Source organism: Dermacentor silvarum, chromosome 8 (assembly GCF_013339745.2).
Source record: "Dermacentor silvarum isolate Dsil-2018 chromosome 8, BIME_Dsil_1.4, whole genome shotgun sequence".
Lineage (NCBI taxonomy): Eukaryota > Metazoa > Arthropoda > Arachnida > Ixodida > Ixodidae > Dermacentor > Dermacentor silvarum.
Genome location: NC_051161.1, coordinates 125,802,293 through 125,825,648, shown reverse-complemented (window position 1 = coordinate 125,825,648; position 23,356 = coordinate 125,802,293). Strand labels below are relative to the sequence as shown.

General features: G+C 47.0%; 1 protein-coding gene and 1 long non-coding RNA gene across 3 annotated transcripts in view; one reads left to right on the top strand and one right to left on the bottom strand.

Annotated features, from left to right (window-relative positions):
• Positions 1–5,041: 5,041 nt before the first annotated feature.
• The window catches only part of LOC119462392 (membrane metallo-endopeptidase-like 1), a 258,366-nt gene continuing 240,051 nt past the window's right edge, over positions 5,042–23,356 (top strand). For both annotated transcript variants that reach the window (XM_049671870.1, XM_049671869.1), the window contains exon 1: positions 5,042–5,172. The gene's annotated coding sequence lies outside the window, so the exon portion shown is untranslated. The remainder of the gene's footprint in view (positions 5,173–23,356) is intronic.
• Positions 10,031–14,065, bottom strand: LOC125947349 (uncharacterized). Its single transcript, XR_007468216.1, has 3 exons — positions 13,197–14,065; positions 12,404–12,529; positions 10,031–11,301 (listed from the first exon to the last, which is right to left on the bottom strand). It is a non-coding gene; the product is annotated as an uncharacterized LOC125947349 (long non-coding RNA).

Sequence of the window (23,356 nt, the reverse complement as noted above, 5' to 3'; positions counted from 1 at the left end):
TGGTGCGGCTCGCTACGTGCTTGCGCTCCCATTTCCGAGCACAGATTGATGTGCGCCTTGTTTTCACACTGGGCTTTTAACAGATCGCTCGTTGCTCACGCTAAAGAAAGGCTGCGGGTAGGGTGCCTCGATGCACGCGCGCGCGCATAGAGACACCCCAGCTGCCCCAGCTGCGGGACGAAGTGAGCGTCGGCCAAGTGGTTTGCCGCGCGCTTACCGTGTAATTAAGCACTCAGGAATGCCAGAAAGCCCTCATACAGGGTTCAGAAAACTAAACTTTATTTTCTTTTACTTTGCGATGCACCTTCATACTGGCAAGCGTCGAGCGATGGCTTCTAACAACCGCAGGAAAGACTATTTATGCTGGGCAGTCCGAGCGATCCGTGGTTTCTAACAAACGCAAGAGAGGTTCTTTGCAGCGCACATGGCCGTTGAGTGCCACCACATCCATCCCAGATGGGACTCCAGCATCGGTGCAGTTGCCCTTTACCTATCACTGACAAGGTGGCGCTTCACTTTTTGACAATAACTTTCTATTTTTTGCGTGTGAACGCCCGTGATATTGTCCACAAATTTCAAGCTGTGGTTGACTATCTCCCAATGCCGATTGAGGCATAGACCCGTTAGCATCCACTAAATTTGGGATATATTTGTATGCGGCTAATTCTTCACTATGAATAATGGTCCCCAGTTGAACATTGGCTGCAATAATGGCACCTAGCATCGCCGCCTTTCGTCGGTCGACCTTGAAAGTAGCTGCACCCTCTGGTCGCGCAGAACATGCCGAAGACCCATGGTCCACCATCTTTAACACCGACGTAATTTTGGCGGCTCGGCGGAAAGTTGTCGCCCGACATTAGGCGGCCTCGATTGTACTTTTGCTCGCCGCGAAGACGGCACTCGTCAATTTGCGCTATCTACCCGGGGCCACCGAGTGGAGGTCGCACCAGCAGCTCGTCCCTCGCGAACTTACGGGGGTAGTTCTTTCAGTCGGTGATGGCGTGCTCCGATAAAGGAAACAAGTCGCCGGTCATCTCCTTTAACAGTCACATGTCTACACTTTGGCTCATGAAGTACGTGAGCCAAATCATTTGCCGCCTGGAGACGTGGTCGTTCTGACGGCCGAGGCGTCCGTGTTGCCGAAGTAACTTCCTTCGCCTCTCTGCCGGTGCAGTGCAGAGGTACCGTGTAACTGCGAAAATTGATTTCGGCAGCTGTTGCACCGGAAGGCAGCCCTGCGTCCATTCTGAGCATTCCACTATAATGTGACCACTTCGCCTGCGCAGGTTGGTTGGTCCGGGTTGAACCCCTGGTGCCCCAGTACTCCGATGATGACGCCGGACCGGGCCTGGGGCTGGGGCGCGGTGGACGAGCAGCGCTTGAAGCAAGAGAGAGCCGAAGTGATCGCACGATCTTTTCCTCCGCAGCCTAGTCACACAACTCTGTGCCCAGAAAACATAATTTGCCCGCCACGCTGTCTCCGCAGATGACGGCCTTCGCCTAACTCTTCACAGAGCCAGCGCACTGACGTTTTGGAAAGGCAAAAAGAGCGAAACTCTACGTCGGTCATCTAGGTGAACGGGTCCAGACGGTCATATTGATGCTTACTGACGCTGGATGCGATAACACAGGCTGCTGCTGCCGCCGCCATGTTTACGAGTTCAACTCGAGGGGGGTTTCGCGATGTACGAATTTGGCACGAGTTCACTTGTCAATCAAAACCATAGGTCACGCCCCGCGCGAGGCATTTAACTCTTGTGCGCGCCCACCACGGTTGGGCCACACCCAACTTATTTTTCGGCAACAGCGACGTGGTGCGGAACTGAGAGGCATTAACAATATTGACCGGCGAAATAAAGCACGCACAACGCACTGTCATCGGTGATGTACTGAGCACCACTATATAAAAAAAAGCGTCGACTTTCGCTGGCTTATGCATATATCTTCTTGGGCTGTGATAGCCCCACAACACGGTTCATTGCGTGCATTGTGGTGATGTAGCGCACAGCAAGTAATTATCGGCACGTCACTGTAGCTGCTTGCAAGGCGTCGATGCGCCGTGGTGGACGACGATCCTGAGCAGTGCGTAGTGTTTTCCAACGACAGCGTATCGTAGCTGTCATTTGAGATGGCTGCTCTGTCATCAGTGATGTATCGGAGCCGCAGTGCCGCAAACACGGTCAGCGGTCAGCGCAAACACACCCAGTGCGATGGCATTTCTTCATCGCAAGCACGGCACACTAAACAATTGCAACACCTTCCTGCGTTCGAAGTCTAATATCCTAACTGCACACAAGAGCCCTCACTCGCCAAAATGCGATTGCTGTGCTGTCGTTACGATATCCATCTGCGATCGCTTGTTAGCTCAGCAGCAGAGGCAATCGGAAAGCACATTGGAGTGAACAACACACACAAATTCTGCGTACATGCGCACGGAGGCACCTTCACTTGGCAAGCGATGACAAGCGATGAATTGTGTCGCTGGATAGCCCGCTCTTCGCAATGCATCACGGAGACTTCGCGCACACAGATAAACTGGTGCATTTTCACTGTGCTGCGTCACTACAGACCCTACAATACCGCACAGCAATTTCGCAGTGACAGCCGTTGCCGCCGTCTCTATGGCTAGAGTGTCGTTTCAGTTGGTAAAGTGGCGGCCTTAATAGCCGCCTCAGTGAAAGCACCTGCGGTGAACAGCCACGCCGCAGCGCTGCGTTGCAATTCCCCTAATAGACAGGGAATGGACAGATCAGTGTCATGACTGACTTTATGCGTCGTCATCACATCGATTTTATCGAGAAAAGCACTGCAGGGCCCCTGGCGACTGCTCACCGTATGAACTCCCTCGTGCGCGCGACCCTCTAGAATTTATCCGCTTGTAAGCTTTCGCCTCACTGTCGCCACTCGCGGCAAAAAAAGTGCAAAATTTAATACTTCACTCGATGTCCGTTTGTCATCACAAATTTATACCATTCAAAACGAAAAACCGATACTTTGAGAAATAAAATGTTTGTTATTTTATTCGTTGTATTTCAATGTATTCGATTGAGAGAAAGTGTAGGTGCAAGAATGCACCGCATGTGCCCAGTTCGCATTCGACGGAGGATAGAAAGATAATGCTCGAAAGAGGAGGCACGCCCTTGACGCGCCCGAGAAAGGCGTGGCAAGCGGCTCACGGCAAGTGTGCAGATAGACAGCGCGACAGTCACGGTATTGCTAAGTTGCGATAATACGTTGATAACAACAGGCGGTGCTGGCGCGTTTTGTTGCGCAGTCCTCTGTGCTTGAAGCGCGGAATCACTGTGCTGCGCAGGGTGCGCTCATGTTGTCATACGCGGCTTTATCTCGACATTTCTTTTTGCCTGCTGTTATTGCACGTTCCTTGGTATATCCGTTCACTGACTGCCATCGAGCAAACTGGGGTAAAACTCGGGCGAACGAGAAACTCGGCGCATCCTGCATAGCACCCCTGGTTGGCATTTTCACTAAAGCAACCATTGTAAGAAGGGATTTCGCTGGCTCGTTCGACTGAAAGGCCCAAGTGAAATTGAGTTTAGAACCCATGACACTAGACGCAGTCGTCATGTCTAACAAATCATCAAAAGTAGCCCACCCTCAGTATAATGTGTGGTGGAATTAATCTCACTAGAGTACAAAGTATTCTATGGGCATTCAGTACCGGTATACTATGAACACAAGACTTTGAATTGTTCAGGTGACATCGAGATTGAAGACCGCTTGACAACTCTAATAAGCGACAAGGTCTGTATTGTCCTTTTCATTATGCTCCTTTCAGTGTTGGCATGCCCGCCTTTCAGTATCACTACTCCTTACCAGCTTTCTCAACTTTCAGTCATTCTAAATGAGTGCAGATGTCAACTAACTTCTTACCTGAGGTGCTGTCATTGGTCTAAAGCTTGCATTCTCACATGCAGTGGATACAGTCTATAAATTGGATTGATTTCAAAACTTTATTCTAGTATGACAACCACTGATGCAGTTTAAGTAAGACCAGCTAAACACTGTACAGAACTGCTTCGACGGGACTAATTGGCATGTAGTGTCTTGATGGAATAAGTTAAGCTATCCTAGCTAGTTGCACACAACACACATGAACATCTACACGTAAGCGTCAGGCATGTGTACATATTCTTTATGCTTCCTGCGTGTGTCACATAAGGAACAGATCTTATATAATCAAGACATACGTATTCTATTATGCATAAGGCTAATCTATATTAGTGGGGCCAACCTAACTTTTTATTTTTCACTCATATCAAATTAGCTCTGTAGAGTATAGCCAAATTGGTCGAACTGAAGAAATTGGTTGTCATTTCCAGAATTGAAAAAAAAAACATCAAAAGTGTCCGCTTACGGCCGTAAAGTTTACACTTTGACAATTTTTCGCCTGGTTGTGTAGTGAAATCATGATATAAAATGTAGGACAAATATGGTACCCTCCCTGGGAACGCTTGCGGGAGACGCATACGGGGCCTAGAGGTAAAGAGTTTCGCTGTAATATTTGTATTCGATAGCATTAGACCATTTCACTGTGTTGACACACTTATCCCAAACTAAGATGAACTTGTAGTAAAAATACGGTCTCAAAATTGGCCTCACATCACACGCACAACTGTAATATAGTTTTCAGCGAAATTTGTTTTCCCTTGAGCATGTGAAGAGTGTATATTTGTCGGCAGACATACAGGACTCCTGCTGCAAATCACGGAAGTCTGGCGTTCTTGTGGCCGAAAATATTGCAGATGAACTCGATAGTTTGTAGCGATGAAATAACGCATAAACTTGGTGCACCGGAAAGCTGCGCTACCCTGAAAGGATAAAAGCGAAGTGCATAGAAATGGCTCCACCTATTCGCCCGTGCCACAAGTGTCGTCGAGGTTTTGCCGACGCTGCTAGGAACACACAATGCTTGCTCCTAACACAGCTGCATCTGAAAAGAGAATGAGAGCTTGAAGAAATATTTGTGAGTTGGCGCCGCAGAGTCGCCGTGCATCGTGGCAGACTGTATTGTAATATACCAGTTTGCGTAGCCAAGGACCTTGCGTCTCAGCTGACGGCTTTGCCCGCTGGATTTCGGTGATTGTTGCAGGACTCTTGCCTTCTCTGCACAGCAAAGTACGCTCGAAGAGCTGGTGCAGCCTCAGTAGAAAAGTAAGAAAAGTAGCAGGATTTTTTATCATGTGCGGAAATATTAGACGAAACCGTTGGAGAAGGCCTGTAGTAGCGTCATTTGTTTGTGTCTCCGCGCTTGACGCCAGTGCGCGTAGGTTCTATGGAACTCACCAAAGTTGATGATATCCAGATATCGGCTTTTAAGGGAAGGTTTGTGAACATTTTTTTGGTACTCCCTCCTGTATTTCACCAATAACAAACTTATAAATCTTTAAGTCAGGAAAACGCTAGACGATGCACTATATTCTTGACTTGACTCCTTTATTACAAGGTTAGATACAGTTTGTGTAACATATAAATTAGATGTAGACATTTAAAATATTTTTCAATGAAAAGTGCATTTCATCTCCGAGTATGAAGCACTGCGTGGAGGGTGGGGTATCTTTAAAATGAATTAAAACGTTGCATTCTTTGTCTTTTATTATAATAAAGACAGATAATCAAAATGTACTAATTTTATTATGGTTCTTGATAGGGTAGGTATCAGGGGCGCAGTTTATTTAATAGGATAAAAAGCGGTGTGAGTTTGGTATGTTCAATTCCAAAGCAGTTGAGAACAGCTTCCAAGCAACGTTACTTTGTCCTAGGCTTCTGACTTTACTTCATACAGATTTTACTTAGCCTACTTTGTGAGCTGCCTAATTTGTGAGTGCCACTCAGCTTGAGTCTGTTTAATGGTGTCTAATTTGAAGCATGAAAAAAGCATTTGATTCAGCAGAGATAATAGCAGTCATCGATGCATTGCGTAATCAAGGAGTACAGGAGGCATACGTGAATATCTTGGAAAATATCTGCAAGGATTGCATAGCAACATTGATTCTCCACAAGAAAAGTGGAAAGATACCGATCAAGAAAGGCGTCAGGCAAGGAGACACAATCTCTCCAATGCATGCTTAGAAGAAGTATTCAGGCTCTAAGTCTGGGAATGCTTAGGAGCGAGGATCAACAGCGAATATCTCAGCAACCTTCGGTTTGCAGATGACATTGTCCTATTCAGCAACAATGGGGATGAATTACAGCAAATGATTGAGGATCTTAACCGAGAAAGTGTAAGATTGGGGTTGAAGATTAATATGCAGAAGGCAAAGTTAATGGTAAATTGCCTGGCAAGAGAGCAAGAATTCAGGATCGCTAGTCAGTCTCTCGAGTCGGTAAAGGAGTACGTTTATCTAGGTCAATTACTGACAGGGGACCCTGATTACGAGAAAAGAATTTACAAAGAATAAAATTAGCTTGGAGTGCATACGGCAGGCATTGCCAAATCCTGACTGGGAGCTTACCGGTGTCGTTGAAAAGAAAAGTGTACAACCATTGCATTCTACCGGTTCTAACATATGGGGCAGAAACTTGGAGGTTAACAAAGTAGCTTGAGAACAAGTTAACGACCACAAAAAAAGCGATGGAATGAAAAATGTTAGGCCTAACGTTAAGAGACAGGAAGATAGCGGTGTGGATCAGAGAACGAACGGGGATAGCCGATAGTCGACATTAGGCCCAAAAAATGGAGTTGGGCAGGCCATGTAATGCGTAGGATGGATAACCGGTGGACCATTAGAGTTACAGAATGGATACCAAGAGTATAGAAGCGCAGTCGAGGACGGCAGAAAACTAGGTGGGGTGATGAAGTCAGGAAATTTGCAGGCACAAGTTGGAATCAGCTAGCGCAAGACAGGGGTAATTGGAGATCACAGGACCCCTTCGTCCTGCAGTGGACATAAGTATATGCTGATGCTGATGATGATGAAGGCCGATAAAGCTAATATCCTTCCTTCGTATAGCTGTCTACTAATTTACTATCACAAAACCACCGTGGTTGCTCAGTGGTTATGATGTTGGGCTGCAGTGTACGAGGTCGCTGGATAGAATCTCGGTCACGGAGGCCGCATTTCGATGGGGGCGGAATGCAGAAACAGCCGTGTACTTAGATTTAGGTGCACGTTAAAGAATCTCAGGTGGTCTAAATTAATCCGGAGTCCCCATTACAGTGTGGCTCACAATCAGATGGCGGTTTTGGCACGTAAAACCCAAAATTTTTGTATTTGCTACCGCAATGGACGCTTCACCTTTTGGGAGAAAGTGCGACTTTTTTTTCCTTCTTGAATACACTTATGGGCTTTCATTTGTTGTATGCGAGAATTCGTTTGTTAGTGTTGTGAATTCGGCTCCTGATCAATAAAATATTGCGGTAGTAGTTTTCAAGAGTGTGCGCTTTGTATCCGAACGTCTGCTCAAGCTTACGGAAAAAAATCTGTCTCGTATCCGAGAGGTTTCGTGTTCCTGTGACATCCTTGTCCAACATTCATTCTACTTTGTACTTACAAGTGAGGGGCGTAGATGTGTGTACCTGGTAGTTAATTATTGGTAGGTCAAGGTGGTGGCCAAGGTTATCGGCTGGAATAACTGTCCCAGCCGCAACATTTTAAGGATTTAATGGGCACCTGATTCTGAAGACATGTTCTGTTTGGCTGCAACCACCGTAGTAGGAAGGCCTGTTGCGGGTATGTAGCAAGATACCAAGAAGGCAAACAAGTATTTATGAGTGTAGAGAATTGCTGCGCCGATGTCTCTTCAGAAGAGATGAAAATCGAAGTCCCACCGAATGTGGCGTTCTGCGGAGGCCAACGTGATGACGTAGGGCAGCTATAATGGCGGAGAAAGAAGAGATGTGTGCAAAAAAGAACAATCTACAAATGTAGAATTATCCTACACAGAAGTAAGGCCTGCCATTAGTCTCAGCCCTGATTTGTAGAGGTGCTGTACTCACTAATTAATGGGCGCGCACCCAATCGCTTTGAGGTACTGTAATTGCTCCACGATTTGGTGGATTACCGGGTCAGGCGACGGTTATACGTGCTCACTGGTCTTGATATTTTCTACTTTACGATGATACAAACGAAAACGAGGCAAGGACCCCCGAAACCGTGCCGTAGAGTGCCTGCTTGCAGCAAGAATATTCTACGGGGACCGACAAGAAAAGCGATGAACATCACTCACTTTTCACAACAATGAAACATGTTAAGAAATGGCAACGAAGCTTAGACGAAAAGCGTAGAACAATAGCTGCCACTGTACAATAGCTGCGCTTAGAAGTCATCCAACTTGCAGGACCAGCCGTTACTGGCGCAGCAAGTGTCACGAGTTAGTGGCATACTGGAGTGTACGTTCGATCGGCGCCGGGGCTTAGTGTTTACGCAGCCACTCTCTGCCTCAGATAATCCATGGCCTAGCTATGCACTTTCGGGTGGCAAGGAATGCTTAGGTTTTAGTCGACAATTGTCAGATTTTTTCGTCGCATCTCGCCCCTTCATGACGATCTTAGCGATTGGGCCGGAAGGCCGGGTACGAGCGCGCCTCGACGGAACGGAGCCGGCGTAAGGGAACACCAGCAGCTGCAGTGGGTCTCTTCAATTTTCGGAGTTCTGGCAGCCCTCTGGCAGCCCGCTGGCAAGCCAGACGGCCGCCAGCTAGTTCCGGTCCTGATAGGAAGACACGTGGGCTGGGATCCCAAGAGAACCCGAAGCTGCCCGAAGTTTGCAAAATCGAACACCCGGACATCTGACCGCGGGTTAAACGCAAACATGCTACCAGCATGGCCGGCGCGTTGGTCGTAGTCGGTCTATTTATGCGTTGCCAGTTTGAAAATAGATAGTTGTATTCGGGAATACGATCACTTCTGCGAGATTTCGCGCGAGTGGGCACAGCACGCGCGCAGGGCACCTCACTCTGCACAGCTCAACAAATGGCCTGCGATGCGTGCGGTGCCAAGACGCGAAATCACACGTAAGGGATCGCGAAAGCGATCGCTCGAGAATGCCTCGAGGACGTCGGCCACTGGCGACATTTGAAATCCTTTGACATGACACGATAAAGCAAGATATCGGGTGCGTTTTATACGCATAGAATTTCGTGCTGACATACTTGAATTCTATTTCAGAAAGTTTGTTTTGGCTGATGCTTCTTCTCTTAATTCTGCACCGTGCTGAAGGAACTGGGGTGGCGGCTGGCGCATGACAATGCACGCCGCCTGTGACCAGCGAACAGCTTCACATGCGAAATAGCACTGGTCGATCATGAGAGCAATAATTAAGCTAATGTACGTGTGGCCGTTACTAATCTCAACCACTGCATTACTATATCACCGGCCTACACTCTTAATCTGGATCCACTTAAGATCCACTTAGTAGCTGGAACTTTTTTGCAAAAAAGTTCCACTTATATATTTGGAACCACGTTCCACGTACTTTAAAAAGTAGATGGAACAATGCACCACTTATTTTTACTTATCAATTATGTGGATCGTCGTTCCACATAAGAGTATATGGAACCCTGTTCCAAATAAAAGGGTTGTTTCAGTTACTGGAACGTTGATCCACATAAAATAGCGATGGCTATTTCCGGTGCGCCGTTCCAGGTACTTTCAGACCTGCTTTTTATATAAAACAATGTTCTAATAGACAGTTAGGAAGCTGCCTATGGGTTCCCACTTCTGCAATATTTTTGCTTTTCCCTGTCAGTACAAACTGAGGTCATATGCCAAGTTGGCTTGGCATGTGGCCTGCAGTGATACCAACAATTGTAAAGTAGAAATTTTGCAGTAGTGTGGTCCCCGACAGTTCCCAACAGTTGCCTATTAGAGCACAGTTCTATGTAAAAGTAGGTTTGAGGTACCTGGAATGGCACAGTGGAAACCTTGGCTTCGCCTGCCGGATCCTGTTCTGGCCTTTAGCTGCATATAAAAGAAACATGGTACCTAAATTAAAAGAGGTATGAAACAAATTATTACAATGCTTTTCAACATGAGCAAACTTTATTGAATGGCAGTATTGCATACACTAGTCAACAAGGAACAAATACCAAAAAGAAGAGAGACCAGGCATTAAGTGGCATTCACTTGTATGCGCCTATATTAATAAGTGGGTAATAAAAATGATCCGAGACATAAGTGCACCACATTCAAATAAACTTGCACATCGGCTACGGGAAAAAAGAAACATTAAACAAGGCTATAAAATAAGCTGGCTTATCACAGGAAATAAGGTAACTGAAATGCGCAAGTACCCATATGCCATTTACCGAGTTTACGCATCCCCGTTCCAAAAGAATTCAGTACTCTAAGAATTTTATGAAAAATGCATAAAACAATGGGCTTACAGAGTTGAATTAAGAGAAGACCAATGAAGAATGTAGTCGATAAGTTATTAAACAGAAAAGACAGTGCAAGCCAAAATAAACAATGAAACATTTGCACACAAAAACTTGCCAGAAGCATGTGGCAAATATCACAACAAAAACATGAACACTAGAATCAATACAGTTGGCAGATAACAGATGTACGTCTAATACAAAGCTAATTGTGATCAAAACACTTAATAAGCCCCTGAAAAAGCCTCCCACTCCAGGCAGGTTATTTGCCCCAGCATTGTGTAGTTTGGGATAACTCATCCCAAACACTACCATGAAAGCTAGTGTAAATGTTTATAAAATTTTATGCCCCAAATATATCTGGAAGCATGTTGCACATTTTAAAGTCTTCTTTCTGGGGTTTTACGTGCCAAAACCAACATTTTAAAGTCAACAAGGCAACAGCAAAATATAAAGGTAAGAGACTCTGGAAAACAAGTGAGAAATCTTTAAATAACCAAACAACTCAGCCTTGAAAAATACAAGTGAGATAGCTTAAAAAAACAAGCCAGCTTTGAAACCTGCAGCCAGAGCCTTGCCTCGGTGATAAAAAATCATAAAAGAAGGCACGGCTTCACAATGTTGCAGCTGGCATGCTGCTTCTACCTACCAAACAGTTAGCACGTCAATATTAGGCCTGACCGCTTCAGGTTCTTCAACAGAGACTTTACCTTAAACGACATCAAGCCACTGTCAAATGGCTCACCCTTCACAAAAACTGCCTGCACAAGTCCCAAAAACTGTCCAAAAGCGTATGGGTATGACAGGTTTAAAATAAAATATACAGTCAACAGAAGGATGACTGCCTTGTCAGGTGATGATGCAGGGTGGTAACGCCACAATGTTTTCCTTGCAGGCAATTTTGAAGTTGCCATTCTATTTCAAAATGCATGGGCCTGGTGGAGACCTGTTGCCAAGTTCTTGTGCCTTTAAAGAAAAGAGAAGCAGCAAATTTTAACTACACAATGACTTTAAATTGTGGTGTTCGTGATGATACCCTTTTTATAAAACTAATAATTTATTTCACTATAATTTCTTGGTTTCCTTTCTTTCAAACCTGCAAAAGGTGCCAGTGTGCACCAAAATGCTATGAGCATGCCGCATCAACGATTTCTTAGTGTGAATGGAATCGCTGCTTTATTTCTGGAAAAAGCATTACACTTTACTGGTTGAATGACCTGAACATCAATTGGCTTTTCCAGCCTTGAGGGATTGTTATTTACCAACCAAACAATATATTAATCTTTGCGCACTTCACACTTCATGCACTTTCCCACTACAAATAAATGTCCTCTTTACTCCATTATGTGCTTTGCAGTGCTGTTATGATGCTTAACGTAACTTCCAGGTAAAATATGATTTAAAAAGTTTGATTTGAAATTCACCTTTCTATACCTTTTTTAGGTATTTTGTGTACGGAACTACAGCCCTGAAGTTTTTTTATCAGTCGCTTTTCATTCAAGAGATCAGAAAGTGCCGTCATAGCATAGTAAAAACTGCAGCATAGGCCTTCTTGGGTTGAACAAATTCTTCAAGTCCCATGAGACTTTCCCGTTTCAAAATCTCTTGCATTTTGCTTAGCTTGGCCAACTCCACAGCCTCCACTGTGTCTCTAAACCTTATTTCTGCTTCTAAGCTAAGCTGAAAGAAATGCACATTGAGTGACACTTTATGGCCCAATGAAACAAAAACAGGCCCTAGGATTGCTTCAAATACTTTAATTCTGCTGAACGATACGATGAGAGAAAACATCACCTTTACACAACTACTCAAGCAGCGGAGTTGATTCTATATTCATCTTGACTTAGATGACATCTTTGAACATTCATTGTTACAGGAATGCCTTTTCACCAGTGTTAAAGGTTATAAAGTGCGAGCCGGTCTGGTTAATGACCACTCACTTTTTATCATTTATTAAATGCTACCGACAGAGCACAGCTGACTAAACATAAATCACAGCTAACAAAATAACACACTCTTAACCTTACAGAGCAGATACACACGATTTGAAAAACATGAGTGATCTTACCACGTCAGGATTTAAAAAGTATGACGGCAAATCATCTGCTGCATTGGAGCTGCGGGCCTCTGCAGTTTCGGCCAAAAGCATTTTCATTCGCCCAAGGTCCATGCAAAAGGGATCTGTGACCATGTCCTCAATTGCATAGGCAAAAAAAGCAAGGCAGATAAATAAAGAACTGTACACATCATCAGAGCACAGATTATAAAAAAGCTACGTTTTTATGCTTCTGACAAACCACACATAGTATTATCCATGAAAAAACGCCTGAAGTTAACACCTAAAATGGCTAATTGCATTCCACCTGATCGCAGAAAATATATGCACATAATGAAAATTGATAGCATAGTTGAAGAGATGGCAAGCAGCTCATCAACAAAATAAATACAAAATCCTCCTGTTTGGAAGCTAGAGCCTAAGGGAATGATGCCGGCGCACAACACAGGAAGTAAAGGCAGTGAGCCAATGAAGCACTTTCATTCGAGAATCTCAAATTGTTTTACGAAAGTGCAGCTTCCAAATTGAGTAGCAGCACAGGCATTTCTTACATTCCTTGTCTACCACAGCTGCGGTCAATAGGCATAAATGCTTGGACTGACAGCCAGCACAACCCTCAATACCTGTTAACATCTAGTAGTTCCACAAGATATCACATTTTGCCTGCCGAAAAATGGTTTACCAATGCAAAAGGTACCAGGTGGTTGCTTGTAAGCATATCGTCAGCTGCCACTTTAACCATAGAGGTAACTAACATGTTGTCAGGCAATGTTTGAACAAGGCCTTTTAAAAACGAAATTCTTACCTTCAGTTCAAGTAGTGCATCAGGACAAGGGATTGGGTTGCTGGAAGCGTGGTCACTTTCTGCAGGCTTCTCAGATACTTTTTCATCCAAAGCAGCCGCGTTTTCCTCATTGCACTCACAGATCGCATGAATGCTTTCGGAAATAGCATGAGTCAACGTTGAAATAATAGGCGGTATATACCTGACATGCTAGTGGCCTCTCCAGTTTATGCGGGAATCGAGTGCTCAATATGGAATGGTTATAAATATGCTATTATACATCTCACATAACAAAATACATAACGAATGTATTCACAATGTGTTTTTGTAATGCTGCTACCATGTATAAACATTACCGTTCAAACCACAGGATGTGATAAATTCTGTGTTGAGAAGCAAAATTTATGTTACAAAGGTAACATAAATTTGCACCGCGCAGAACTTAAGACAGCGTAAATGACGTAGTAACACGACTTGTCTTTTCGCCCTTTGCCTCGTGATCCGCAATTTGACGGAAAAACTGCCATCATTCCGCCATTTAGATTGCTCTATTACGCGCGCTGGAAACAAATCCGCCGGGATGGCACCCAAATTAAGCTATCGGACTATATAAGCAGTAATTGTCTTTGTGGAGCGAGTTTGGCAGGCGTGCCTGAATTCAACTGAATACAGTTGAATATTCCTACCCGACATAATGATATTTTTGGTTTCACTGAACAACCGTAACGAGCACATAAATATGCAGCACAGACCTTTGCGCCTCCTAGCAACTCCACCACTCCGCCTCGTCGTAACGGTTCCCGCCAAACTGTCCCGACAGCACACCACCGCCATTTCTTGCAGTTCGTATCAGGCGCGGCAAGCGCCGCTGCACTGTGCGTGTCCACGGCCGGGCTTGGCGCCAGTCGAGCCCGGCCGTGGCGTGTAACAACGTAAACCGCGCCGGCGAGCCGGCGAGGAGAGCTCGTCAGACGTCGCGCATGCGCATCTGGAGGTAGCGATTGTATGGGCGATGTCGCCCGCGGCCAGCCCGCGCAACAGCGCGTGACAACTGCGCGGCCGTCGCCGCTTTTTTTTTGTTTGTCCGGAAATGACGACGCGCCGCGCGCCCTCAGGGCGCAGTGGTTAGATATTAACACGTCAATATATATATATATATATACATATTGTACTTAATACATACAATATACGTAATACAGGTGTTAGTTAATGCATTATAAAGATATAGTCACAACGTAAACCGCGCCGGCGAGGACAGCTCGTCAGACGTCGCGCATGCGCATCTGGAGGTAGCGATTGTATGGGCGATGTCGCCCGCGGCCAGCCCGCGGAACAGCGCGTGACAACTGCGCGGCCGTCGCCGCTTTTTTTTTTATTGCGATAGCAATTATATGGACACTTCAACCGGATTTCTGCCGTCGCCGCCCTCAGGCGTCGCCGTGAGTTAGATATTAACACGTCAATATATAAATATATATATATATATATATACATATTGTACTTACGCGCATCCATAGCAATAAGCCAGCGCGGAGGGAGCAGGGGGGGGGGGGGGTGGGGCGGCATGCCACACCGCGCTCGGTCCGCACAGTTAGTAAGCCAGCGCCGGAGGGAGGGAGGGTAATCGTCGCTCGCTGCATTATTCTCCAAACGGCTCTGACTTTATAGTCAGTTTCCGTTGAACGTAAACGTACGTTCGCCGGCGAGGACAGTATCCTCGCTGCCAGACGTTTTCGGTCGTCATGCAGTCATTCAGTGTGATCATTCATGTTTGTTTGTGCGCGCTCCACCACGCTTAACAGTTAGTAGTCGGGCCACATTCCAACGCACGCTACACATGCAATGCTGCCCGGATCGGCAGTGGGCGATGTCGCTTCTCAATCAACACCACCGTTTCACGCCTTGCGCCCCGTCGCCGCTTTTTGTTTGTCCGGAAATGACGACGCGCCGCGCGCCCTCAGGGCGCAGTGGTTAGATATTAACACGTCAATATATATATATATATATATATATATATATATATATATACATATTTACTTAATACATACAATATACGTAATACAGGTGTTAGTTAATGCATTATAAAGATATTAGCAGACCGCTTAACACGTTAATTTCTACTTAAGTTGTTTCGCTCTGCTGGCCGTGAGCGCGCGCAATAACCCTACATAATTTCTAAAGAAAGCTTTTCAGCGTTGTTGTTCACAATAAGCGCAAAATGTACGCTGCTTCATTTGCTGCGTTTCCTTGACCACAGCAAGCCTGGTCATTACCAAAAAAATATAATGCGACGCTCTTTGATATAGCCATGACAAATTACTCGCGTACAGCCAGGGGAAGGTGTGGCACAGTTTATTACAAAGTAAAGCACCGGCCCGTTTCAAAACAGTTTTTTTCCTCCTTAACGCCAGCACTGCAGGAAAACAATAAACAAAGGAGCAACAGGAGACGGAAGGGTCATTCGGTGCGCTACAGTTACCATGAAGAAATCGATGTTTACACTGCGAATTTTTCCTTTATTGAAGTGCATAACTTAGACAAATATTATATCAATATTAATACACAGAGTTTACTGCAGATACTGCGAAGTATTTTAAGTTCTCTAAGTTCAATTTAGTTGCCCACTTCTGAATCGTATACAGTCGACCATTCCCTGCTAACTGATATTTTTGTTTGCTTGTGCAAATCAAAGAGCCACCAGGAGCAGGAAAATGCAACCACACTTGCATGCGTATAAGCATGCGCAATATGCCGCAACGTGACCCAAGGGTGCATTATAACTGAAGGCTGTAGTCATTGACTTATTGCTTAAGCGTTGAAAACTGTGTACGTACTAGACCACAGCGCGCAAATGGCTGAACGTTGAACCAAAGCCCTTGTTTCTATGGTGCTACTTGTTAGTCAAATGCACAACACGTGATAGCCTCAAGAATTATTTTGTAACCGAGGTGTCCAGAAAAGCGCGATGTCCACCAGAAATTCTTGAGCCCAGGCAGTTATGGGCTTCGTCCAAACAGCAGAGTGGGCACCGGAAGATGCCAGACCATCTAGAATTCAAGTTACTGATGATTTTATACGCACTGAAGCAAAATGCAGAGACGAGCTAGCTGGTGAAAATTCGTCATTGAAACGTAAGCGCAAACTGAGACAAGCACAAGAGAGGGCAACGACACCTTCGCTTTGGTGTACTGCGCGTCTGAAATTAGTGTCAGCAAGACCAGGTTCGCAAAGGCCGTTTGAGCGCCGCTGACAACCTCACAAGAGGTTCCTGCAAGTTCTGCTTTTCGCTAAGATATATATCCTTTGCTTGCGTCGTTTAATCTTTCTACGGCGTTGCTGAACAGGGATCTTTTTAATGTAAAATGATATCACTAAACATCCTCCTTAGCAGTTTATAAATGTCAACTGCTGTAAGATAGCTTCACAGATACAGCGTAAGTTTTTGCAATTTTATATGCCATGTATGTATGCGCCAAGGGCATCTCCGCCCAAAGAGCGTCAAATTTATATGTGGTGCAATGCACACTTCACTGCAGCGCACCAGTTATGTGGAACAAGACACAAGCAAAAAACATACAAGCGCACTGTCTAGAAATGTTACTGGAACCTAAGTGGAACGATAACTGGATCATACAACACCGCCTACCCCCCTTTACTGAGTTCCAAATAAGAACGATAAACACAAAGAAAACAGAACGAACGTTCCACATAAGATCCACTTATATGTATCGTTCCACTTATTAACTGTTCGGATCCAGATAAAAATATGTGGATCACCTTTTTAACTGAAACTTATATGGAACCAGATTAAGAGTGTATATATAGTTATAACGCATCGCTTTCGAACTTCCACCTAAGCATACGACGGAGACGGAGCGTACACGAGCTAGCTGCGACGCTAAGTGCAGAAAACACAGATACGCGAGCGATGTGAAAATGAAGAAAGATGAACCGAAAAGGCGCCGCAATGTGTGAGATACCGTGCAAGCATGATCGAGAGCGCAGCGCGCTGTTCACGGCCGGGAAACACACACACACACACACACACACACACACACACACACACACACACACACACACACACACACACACACACACACACACACACACACACACACACACACACACACACACACACACACACACACACACACACACACACACACACACACACACACACACACACACACACACACACACACACACACACACACACACACACACACACACACACACACACACACACACACACACACACACACACACACACACACACACACACACACACACACAAGTAAGCTTCAACTGGTTCACCGCCGCTCGTATGGCACCGCCTCGCAAGGCGGACCGGTGCGTTAGAACCCTAGCAAGATAACGCTAGATGAAATGCCATCAGCGATGCACGCATTGCGCCGACAAGTACGCGAGCGGCGAGCGCTCACTGAGACAAAGTCCAAAACCCCGTCAGCCGGGGTGGCGTGCGCTAGCGTTCGACGCAAGCCAGTTGGCTGAGCGAGGTATCAGTCCGCAAGCACCCGCGTTGCAACCGGTCAAGTCCCCATAAAGGTGGCGTCGAGCGCTCATCGTACACTTTGTCGTATGCTAATCAGAGAACTTTCAGAGATCAGCCAGACCAAAACCATCCTGGCTGGTTTTGGCAGCCCGCGGGTAGCCAAAACCTTCCAGCCCGTGTAAAACGAACGCGCGGCGGTAGTGCGGCACGCGGTGGGCGGAGTAACCCGTGAAAAACGCACACGCTTTGGCTGGCTCTGGCAGCCCGTGGGAAGCCAGAAGTGGAAACTCAAAGAAGCCCAGAAGCGCGAGAGATGTTGCGTGAAGGGAGAGCGCATCACCGCCATGCCATGTCGCTCTCGTAAACCTGTGTTATGCACGCATTCTTTGTCCATGCAAGCTTCTTCTTCTTCTTTCTGGCGTTTAACGTGCCAAAACCAGTCCTGATTATGAGGCACGCCGTAGTGGAGGGCTCCTGATTAATTTTGTCCACCTGGGGTTCTTTAACGTGCACTACAACGCAAGCACACGGGCGTTTTTGCATTTCGCCTCCATCGAAATGCGGCCGCCGAGGCCGCGATTCGATCCCGCGACCTCGTGCTCACCAGCTTTAGCTGATTGAGCCATCCCGGCGGGTTCCACGCAAGCTCTTGCCTGCATTCTAACTGCGCCTTATGAAAACGCGCCAAGCGTCTCAATGCACTCTCTTACCCGCGAGGAGTTCATAACTCAAAGGGCGCTCAGCAGTGTTCGGCTATCTGCATATCTTGAACACAAAAATGTGTTTGCGGACACCATGTTCGGATTTCGCCCACACAGATTCGCACAGGATGTCCTCCTGCAACTAAATCGGGAAGTCCTTGACCCCCTCGAATGCCCCCATAATGACCGAGCAGTACTCGCCTTGGATCTTAAGGGGGCATTTGACAACGTAACACACGAGATCATACTCACTCACCTAAATCAGACCGACTGTGGCCTCAACACATTCCGATACATACGCCAATTTCTCACGGATCGACATTCCTACATCCGCATTCAAGACAGAGAGCACGGTCCTTACCTACTCGGCACGCGGGGAACCCCCCAGGGCGCGGTACTTTCCCCACTACTTTTCAATCTGGCCATGATGCACCTGCCGGCCCAGCTGGGTGGTGTCGCCGGCGTAAAGCACGCCCTGTACGCCGATGACATCACCCTGTGGGCCACGCAGGGCAGCATAGCGGACATTGAAACCAGCCTGCAAACAGCGGCGACGATTGTAGACCACTACGCTCGCCGCTGCGGTCTTCAATGTTCCCCCCCTAAATCAGAATTTGTGCACCTCCGACCCTCGCCGAAGTGCACAATTAAAATCTCTCTGTCTCTTGACAGTGGTCCCATACACGAAGCTGAAGAGATCCGGGTACTCTGACTCTACATCCACAAACACAGACGGCCAGATACTACATTGGCCAAACTCCGTAAGGTGGGGGAACAGGTGGGCCGCATGGTCCGCCGGGGTTCGAACAAACGCGGGGGGTTACGAAGTAAGGATGCCTTGCGGCTGGCAAACGCCTTCGTGACCAGTCGAATTCTCTATTCGACTCCTTACCTTCACCTACGGAAACAAGAGGAGGAGGCCCTTGAGGTCATCCTCCGCAAAATTGTTAAGCGTGCCCAGGACCTCCCGGTCACCACGTCCAACAGCCGTCTTATGGCCCTTGCGGTGGTGAACACTTTCCGGGAGCTCAGGGAAGCGCACCTCACAAACCAGTACACACGCCTTTCGCAAACGGAGTCAGGTTGCCGCCTTGTTGCTCGACTCCATATCCAACACCAGGGGCGTAGCCAGGGGGGGGGGGTTCAACCCCCCCCCCCGAAATTTAACATGGAAAATTTGGAAATCGAACCCACGACCTCTCGGTCCGCGACGATAGATCGCCGAGCGTTTAACCCATTGCGCCACAAACGCATTTGCAGAGAGCTACACAGACGCGCCTTATATATCTAACACTCCTCCGTGTACCCGCGCTCTTGCTCGGGGCGGTGCCGCCGCCTACGAGCAGAAAAGAGAAGTACTGCATTATGACACTAACGCGCACCGACAGTGAACGCTTCGGTGGTCTCAGCACTACGACGCCTCGATGCCAGCATTCGAAGGGACGCTGGCATCAAGAAGCACTACCAACGCCACCTAGGTGGCGTTCACCGTACTCAGCACAGCGGAGCGTGGCCTCCGCAATTAGCTCTGAAAATGTTTCTGAAGTTGATCGCGGAGGCTGCAATTACGACGCGCTGTACGCGCTGATTTGACTCGGTGACGATTCAGTTACGTGCTTTGTCTTGCGCGTTGTATTAGTGTGTCAGTTCCGTGCTTCGTCTTTCGCTCGAAATTTTTTCCGCAACGCCCCCCCCCCCCCCCCCCACTTACCCACCCTTTGCTCTCGTCGCTTCGCGCTGACATAATTCATGAAACCGGTGCTACTATCACAATGTCATTCCTGGGTGCTTCGTTTGGGTTGGTAATTTACAGCGAATCATGTCTGCATATGGAAAAAACTGTCACGATGTTTGTCAAGGCTTTGACACTCAGTGAAGTGTTGGGCGAGAATGTGGCGGCCGCATTCTGAAGCAACAAATGCGCAACAAATGAAGCAACAAATGCGGCAGCCGCATTTTAGATGATGGCGAAAACGCTCGAGGCTCGTTTACTTAGAATTAGGTGCACGTTAAAGACCCCAGGTGGTCGAAAGCTCCGGTATACATTTCCGCCGCTTCCCTTCAGGTGCCGGTTAGGCCGCGCTCGCGCAGGATCTAGTCTGCGCGAGAAACGTCTCTTGTTTGCGATTTCGCCCCTACGGAAGGCTGGTAATTACTGTTGTGTTGTTGAATCCCAAACCAGCAATTACGGAAGGCTGGTAGTTGCTGTTTTGTTGTGGAATCCCAAACCAGCAATGTACACACGAAGGGGTTGATGACAGCAGTGAAATTCCATCGACTCGCAACAGAATGCACGAAACAGATAGCCGACAAGCATGAATTACTGCTGTGCGCAGTACAGCGTAAGTAAACTCTTGTTGCAGGCGCTGAGAGTTCTCGTCGGAGTTCACGCGTCCTGAGAAATTGATTATGTGCACTATGCACTGAACAAGACCGGAGTTCATTCCTGCATCACTAGTACACCAATCAGTCGAGATTCTGTGAGGTACAAGGCCGCTTCCTGTTTGCACCGGCGTATGTGAAGCAGAAAGGAGTTGCACGTACTACTTAAAATGCGTACACATGCCATATCTATGCTGCGCGGTGAAATATTCTGTATAATTCTAAATCTGTTGACGTAAAGGCAAATGACGGCTGCACGCTCGCACACAGCTGAAGACACAGCGGCCAATGCACTTGTCGCAAGAAAAGCAACCCTCTCGTATATGAGGGAGCAGGGCGACGAAAGCTTCGAAAAAAAAAAGCCTTACGCGTTTTTGCGCGTATTTAAGTTTTGTAGCGCACAGACGCAGCGAACAAGCTATTGCTATGGGAGTAGGTATAGCCTGGTCACACGTGCATTTTCACGCGTATAGCCGTCCTTGACTTGTGAAACGCACTTCTCCCCGACTAGGACGACGCCATCTACGCTTAGATCGCACGGGTCGTCTCAATGATGCGTTTTCGAAGACTGGTCCATTCAGTGGCGCGATGAGAGACCGTTGCTCCAAACGCCCACTGTACCTGTCGTACTTACTGCATTTACTGAGCTTACTTTACATTTTACTTAATTTCTTCACAAGCACACGCACACGCGAGGGGGTGGGGCGGCGGTCCCATGTCTTTGATATACATGTATAGAGTCTGCTTAAACTACCGATATTTACTATCGATCACGTGACGTAGACGCAAGCAGAAGCTTGCCCCCCCCGGTGAACCGCCCCCCTCCAAAAAATTTCTGGCTACGCCCCTGTCCAACACACCATTCCCATGGATGATAGGTTTCGCATCCCAGAACTGTGGAGACGCGCCCTCCACGTGCGACCAGTTCCAACTAACATGTCACATGAAGATCATAATGGCCGGCACCTGGCGCGCGCGAAAGCTCTAGCCCGACATTATGGCAACAAAATAGGTGTCTACCACGGGGGTAGTTCACAACGCGGCAGTAGTTCAGAACACCGCGGCGGTAGTTCACAACAGCAACACAGTTAACGGCCTCACCTTTAGAGCCCGCAATGCAACACACGTGGAAGAAGTCGCCATCGCTCTCGTGGCCTCACATTCCGATTCGAAATACATAATCACCGACTCGCGAGGGGCCTGTCGGAACGTCGAACAAGGCTGGACCCCCTCTCTAGCCTATCATATCTACAGAAATTGCATACGGGATACGGACCCCGCACACCGTTACCTTATATGGTGCCCTGCTCATCAGGGGTTAGCAGGAAACGAGGCAGCAGACGCAGCCGCCCGCGCGCTCTCTCACCAGGCTGTTTTCTCCTCCCCACCCGATCAGGAACCCGATTTTAATCCGGCCTATGCCTTTAAAGATATTACAATATACTATCAAGATAGTCATCGCCTTTACCCCCGCCCATGTAAAGGCCTTAGGAAGGAGGATGAGCGACCCTTTCTCCGCCTTCTAACGAATACTTTGCTGTGCCTGGCAGTTCTAAAACATTTTGACCCCTCCTTTAGTGGCAACTGCCCACACTGTCGTGCAGTGTCTTCAGACACCTATAACATGGTGTGGGCCTCTCCCTCCAACCCGGCCATCCCCCCCATCCCCAACCCAACCAGGGAAGACTGGGAGGCGACCCTGCTCGGCTGCCACGACTTACAGGCCCAACAAGCCTTAGTTGGGCGCGCCTGGGCGGCGGCTACCGCCACTGGGGTCCCGAACTAGGGACCTCCATCCAGTATTTGTAAGGACCAGTCCCTTACGGGCTGGTCCAAGCATACTTCATGTCCCTCCATAGCGAAATAAATGTTTTCACCACCACCTACGCGTTAAAATTTCTTACGCTAGTATTCTTTCGCAAGAGCAAATTCTAATCAATCCTGATTCTGGGCGTATAAGTAACGAAGGCGGGCGGTCAATGGCCAAGATCACTTATTCACGCAAAGTTTTGTGTATTTGCCCCACTTTCCGTTATGTGAGCGAAGCTGGCTGGAATTTATTGAGCTGAAAAGTTTAGCAGCGTCAGCTGTTTGCATGCTTGGAAGCGGTTATATACTTCTTGACGGACGCCAAGTCTTGCATTAGGACCAATCGTCTGCCTCTTTTGGTTAACGTGACCATCATTCTAATTTTCTTTATTGCTTGTCTAATTAGCACCACAAGTAATTATATTATATGCTTCTGTAGCAAGAACAATCATAACGAAATTGCCTCATTACTGCATCTTTTCTACGTCTAAGGAAAATTGAGCGTATATTTTGGGAACATTTTCTATATTACACTGCTCGAAGCTATTAGGACTAAATCCAGCGAAGCTAGAAATACTCCAAGATTGTAAGTCACAAAACTAGTAACAGCGAAATTTAATGCAATTGTAGGCAGTCCAGTTTGTTTGAACTCTGCAATAAGAGATGAAGGTGCATTACAGGACGCACGAGAGAACTTCGCACATTAGAAAAACTTGAGGCATCACAATACATTGGAATAATTTTTAAAACTACACGGAAAAGGCTTGTGTATTACC